Source organism: Trichosurus vulpecula, chromosome 2 (genome assembly GCF_011100635.1).
Source record: "Trichosurus vulpecula isolate mTriVul1 chromosome 2, mTriVul1.pri, whole genome shotgun sequence".
Classification (NCBI taxonomy): Eukaryota; Metazoa; Chordata; class Mammalia; order Diprotodontia; family Phalangeridae; genus Trichosurus; species Trichosurus vulpecula.
The window spans coordinates 114,010,151-114,016,150 of record NC_050574.1 but is presented as its reverse complement, the minus strand read 5'-3'; positions in this window follow the sequence as shown (position 1 = coordinate 114,016,150).

Sequence of the window (6,000 nt, the reverse complement as noted above, 5' to 3'; positions counted from 1 at the left end):
GAGAAATGAGAATGATGCAAGAAAACCATGAAAAAGAAGTCAATGACTTGCTAAAAGAGACCCCCAAAAATACTGAAAAAAATATTGAAGTAAACAACACTTTAAAAAATAGACTAACTCAAATGGCAAAAGAGCTCCAAAAAGCCAATGAGGAGAAGAATGCCTTGAAAGGCAGAATTAGCCAAATGGAAAAGGAGGTCCAAAAGACCACTGAAGAAAGTACTACCTTAAAAATGAGATTAGAGCAAGTGGAAGCTAGTGACTTGATGAGAAATCAAGATATTATAAACCAGAACCAAAGGAATGAAAAAATGGTAGACAATGTCAAATATCTCATTGGAAAAACCACTGACCTAGAAAATAGATCCAGGAGAGATAATTTAAAAATTATTGGACTACCTGAAAGCCATGATCAAAAAAAAAGCCTAGATATCATCTTTCAAGAAATTATCAAGGAGAATTGCCCTGATATTCTAGAGCCAGAGGGTAAAATAGAAATTGAAAGAATCCATAGATCACCTCCTCAAATAGATCCCAAAAAGAAAACTCCTAGGAACATTGTCACCAAATTCCAGAGCTCCCAGGTCATGGAGAAAATACTGCAAGCAGCCAGAAAGAAACAATTTGAATACTGTGGAAAAAACAATCAGGATAACACAGGATCTGGCAGCTTCCACATTAAGGGATCAAAGGGCTTGGAATACAATATTCCGGAGGTCAATGGAGCTAAGATTAAAACCAAGAATCACCTACCCAGCAAAACTGAGCATCATGCTCCAAGGCAAAATATGGATTTTCAATAAAATAGAGGACTTTCAAGCTTTCTCAGTGAAAAGACCAGAGCTGCATAGAAAATTTGACTTTCAAATTCAAAAATCAAGAGAAGCATGAAAAGATAAACAAGAAAGAGAAATCATAAGGGACTTACTAAAGTTGGACTGTTTTGTTTACATTCCTACATAGAAAAGATGACGTGTATGATTCATGAGACCTCAATATCATAGTAACTGAAAGGAATATGCATATATTTATATGTGTATGTATACATGTAGGTACACACACACACACACACACACACAAAGGGCACAGGGTGAGTTGAATATGAAGGGATGATATCTAAAAAAATAAAATAAATTTAAGGGATAAGAGAGGAATGTATTGAGAGAGGGAGAAAGGGAGAGATAGAATGGGGTAAATTATCTCACTTTAAAGTGGCAAGAAAAATAGTTCTGTAGGAAAGAAAGAGGGGGCAGGTAAGGGGGAATGAGTAAATCTTGCTCTCATCGGATTTGATCTGAGGAGGGAATACCATACACACCCAATTGGGTATCTTACCTCACAGGAAAGAAGGAGGAAGAAGATAAAAAGGGGGGATGATAGAAGGGAGGGCAGACGGGGGGAGGAGGTAATCAAAACCAAAACTTTTGAAAAGCGACAGGGTCAAGGGAGAAAATTCAATAAAGGGGATAGGTTAGGAAGGACCAAAAAATAGTAAATTTTTTACAACATGAGTATTGTGGAAGGGTTTTACATAATGATATGCATGTGGCCTATGTTGAATTGCTTGCCTTCTTAGGGAGGGTGGGTGGGGAGGGAAGAGGGGAGAGAATTTGGAACTCAAAGTTTTAAAAACAAATGTTCAAAAACAACAACAAAAAAAAAGTTTTTGCATGCAATTAGAAAATAAGATACACAGGCAATGGGGCATAGAAATTTATCTTGCCCTACAAGAGAAGAAGGGAAAGGGGCATGGGAGGGGAGTGGGGTGACAGATGGGAGGACTGACTGGGGAACGGGGCAACCAGAATATATACCATCTTGAAGTGGGGGGAGGGTAGAAATGGGGAAAAAATTGTAATTCAAACTTTTGTGAAAATCAATGGTGAAAACTAAATATATTAAATAAATTAAAAAATAAAAATAAAAAAATAAAAAGAACCAATTGAAAATCCCCAATTAAATACCAGATTAGAAATACTGAAAATCAAAGGAGAGATTAATAAAATTGAAACCAAGAAAACTATTGAATTAATAAATAAAACCAAGAACTGGTTTTATGGAAAAAAAAAACAATAAAATTGATAAGCCTTTGGTCAATTGGATTAATAAAAAGAAAGAAAAGCAAATTACCGGTATCAAAAATGAAAAGGGCAAATTCACCTCCAATGAAGAGGAAGTAAAAACAATAATTGGGAATTATTTTGCTCAATTGTATGCCCACAAATTTGATAACCTTAAGGATATGGATGGATATCTACAAGAATATAAGTTGCCCAGGTTAAGAGAAGAGGAAATAAAATTTCTAAATAACTCCATCTCAGAGAAAGAAATTGAGTAAGCCATCGAATGAACTCCCTTAGAAAAAATCTCCAGGGCCAGATGGTTTTACATAGGAATTTTATCAAATATTTAAAGAACAATTAATTCCCGTACTTTCTAGACAATTTGGGAAAATAGGTGAAGAAGGAGTCCTACCAATTTTTTTTATTACACCAATATGGTACTAATACCCAAACCAGGTAGAGTCAAAACAGAGAAGGAAAATTATAGACCAATTTCTCTAATGAATATTGATGCAAAAATTTTAAATAAAATATTAGCAAAAAGATTACAGCAACTTATCGCAAAAATAATACACAATGACCAGGTAGGATTTATTCCGGGAATGCAAGGCTGCTTCAATATTAGGAAAAATATCAACATAATTCATCATATCGACAACAAAACTAGCAGAAACCCTATGATCATCTCAATAGACGCAGAAAAAGCCTTTGACAAAATACAACACCCATTCCTATTAAAAACACTAGATAGCATAGGAATAAATGGAGCCGTTCTTAAAATTATAAATAGCATCTACTTAAAACCATCAGCAAGCATTATTTGTAATGGGGATATGCTAGATGCATTCCCAATAAGATCAGGGGTGAAACCAGGATGTCCATTATCACCCCCCCCCCCACTATTCAATTTGCTACTAGAAACATTAGCTGTAGCAATAAGAGAAGAAAAAGAAATTGAAGGAATTAGAACAGGCAAAGAAGAAACTAAATTATTACTTTTTGCAGATGATATGATGATTTACTTAGAGAATCAAGTAAAAAACTACTTGAAATAATAAACTACTTTAGCAAAGTTGCAGAATATTAAATAAACCCACACAAATCCTCGGCATACCTCTACATTACTAACAAAGCCCAACAGCAAGAGATAGAAAGAGAAATTCCATTCAAAGTTACTGTACACACCATAAAATATTTGGGAGTCTATCTGCCAAGACAAACCTAGAACCTATATGAACATAATTATGAAACACTTTTCACGCAAATAAAGTCAGTTCTAAATAAATGGAAAAAAATATCAGTTGCTCATGGTTAGGCCAAGTTAATATAATAAAAATGACAATTTTACCTAAATTAATCTATCTATTCAGTGCCATACCAATACAACTACCCAAAAATTATTTTAGACAGGTGGATAAAATAATAACAAAATTCATCTGGAAGAACAAAAAGTCCAGAATATCAAGGGAATTAATGAAAAGAAATGTTAGGGAAGGCGGCCAAGTCATAACAGATATTAAACTGTACTTTATGGCAGCAGTCCTCAAAACTGCTTGGTACTGGCTAAGAAATAGAGTGGTGGATCATTGGAATAGGTTAGGTACAAAAGACATAGTGGTCAATGACTATAGCAATCTACTCTTTGATAAACCCAAAGAATCCAGCTTCTGGGCTAAGAATTCACTATTTCGCAAAACCTGCTGGAAAATTGGAAAACAGTAGGGCAGAAACTGATCATACACCAATATCTTACACCATATACCAAAATAAAGTCAAAATGGGTTCATGATTTAGGAATAAAGGCTGATACTATAAGCAATTTGTGAGAGCAAGGAATAGTTTACCTATCAAATTTATGAAAACGAAAAGAATTCATGACACAACAAGAGATAGATGGCATTACAAAATGCAAAATGGATAATTTTGATTATGTTAAATTGAAGTGTTTTTTTGTATAAACAAAGCCAATGCAACAAAGATTAAGAGGGAAGCAGAAAATTGGGAGAAAATCTTTACAACCATTGTCTCTGATAAAGGTCTCATCTCTAAAATATACAGGGAACTGAGACAAATATATAGGAATACAAGTCATTCCCCAATTGAAAAATGGTCAAAGAATATGAACAGGCAATTTTCAGAGGAATAAATTAAAGATAACTATAGGCTCAAAATGAAAAAAATGCTCAAAATCACTACTGATTAGGGAAATGCAAATCAAAACAATTTTTAGGTACCACATCTCTCCTGTCAGATTGGCTAAAATGACAAAACAGGAAAATGATAAATGCTGGAGAAGATGTGGGAAAATTGTTACATTGCTGGTGGAGTTGTGAACGGATATGGCCATTCTGGAGAGCAATTTGGAACTATGCCAAAGGGCTATAAAAATATTCATACCTTTTTGACCCAGCAATACCACTTTTGGGGTTGTATCCCAAAGAGATCACACAAGTGGGCAAAGGACCCATATGTACAAAAATATTTACAGCGGCTCTTTTTGTAGTAGCTAAGAATTGGAAATCAAGGGGATGCCCGTCAACTGGGGAATGGCTGAACAAGTTGTGATATATGAAGGTGATGGAATACTATTGTGCTATAAGAAATGGGAATGATATGGACTTCATAATAACATGGAAAAACATAAATGATATAATGCTGAGCTAGTGGAGCAGAACCAGGAGAACATTACACACAACCACAGATATATGGATTCTGTGATGACTAACCCTGATAGACTGTGTTGGTAACCAAAAATGGGCTCCTTAGCACTTAGTCAACAAATGCCCTTGACTAGTTTGGCTTTTTCCCCTGAACTGAATGCTGTTTGTATGTTGGATTGGAGTAAGCTTGTCGGCCCCTTCACCTTGCTTCCCTTGCTTAAGCTGATGGAAAGAACCTGTGCTTTCCCGGTCAACCCCTTCACCTTGCTTAAGCAGATTGAAAGAACCTGTGCTTTCCCCGGCGTACCTTACACCCCCGCAGAAGCTGGATGGTTAAAAACAGCTTTTGTTGGAGCCAGAGGCTGCTACAGCTACAGCCACAGCCGAAGCAGGAGCTGCCTGTAGCAGAGCTGACCTACGGGAGGAAGCTGAACAATGACTTGAGGCCAGTGGGTAATCTTTTTTACCATAGAGGGGAAGCATGTATATGATTTTGCTGTACACCATCATGCTTACATCATGTGGCCTCCTGGTTACTCTTGTGAGGTGTACTTATTGGGCCTGGAAGCTTTTGATCAATATATCAAAATGGGGATGCTGGTTCATGGGCTGGTTACTGTGGAGCCTAAATAGATGCTTTGATTCTTCTGCCTCCTACTTTGAGAGTTTCTTATATCTGGTGGTTCCGAACCTTTCAGATACATATATAATCCTCTTTGAAATTATAAACTCTGCCCTCCTAATACGTAGACTTTGCTCTTCTCAGAAATACAAGGTACAAAGATAACTCCAAAGGACTCATGATGGAGAGAGCTATTTGCATCCAGAGAAAGAACTATGAAGTATGAATGCAGATTGAGTAACACTGTTTGCTCTCTTTTTTTTCCCTTTTTTTCTCTTTTGTTTGTTTTTGGTTTGGTTTCTTCTTTCTCCTGATTTATTCCGTTGGTCGTAATTCTTCTTTAGAACTTCACTATTGTGTAAATAAGTACAATGCAAAGTTATATGTGGAAGATGTGGGGGAAGGAAATCTGGAGCTCAAAACTATATGGAACTGAGTGTTGTAAACTAAAAATAAAAACTCTTAATTATTAAAAAAAAGAATGTTCATGTGCAAGACCAAAAGGATAGAAAATGTGAAGCCATGTTGCTAAACTCAGATGGATTGATAATGAATTGAAACTTTTATTTTTTTTAATTTAATCAAAAAAAGCACCAATAGTGTCTACAATGGCCTTCATGAGCAAAATGCCACAAAAGTGGCAAAAGTATACATT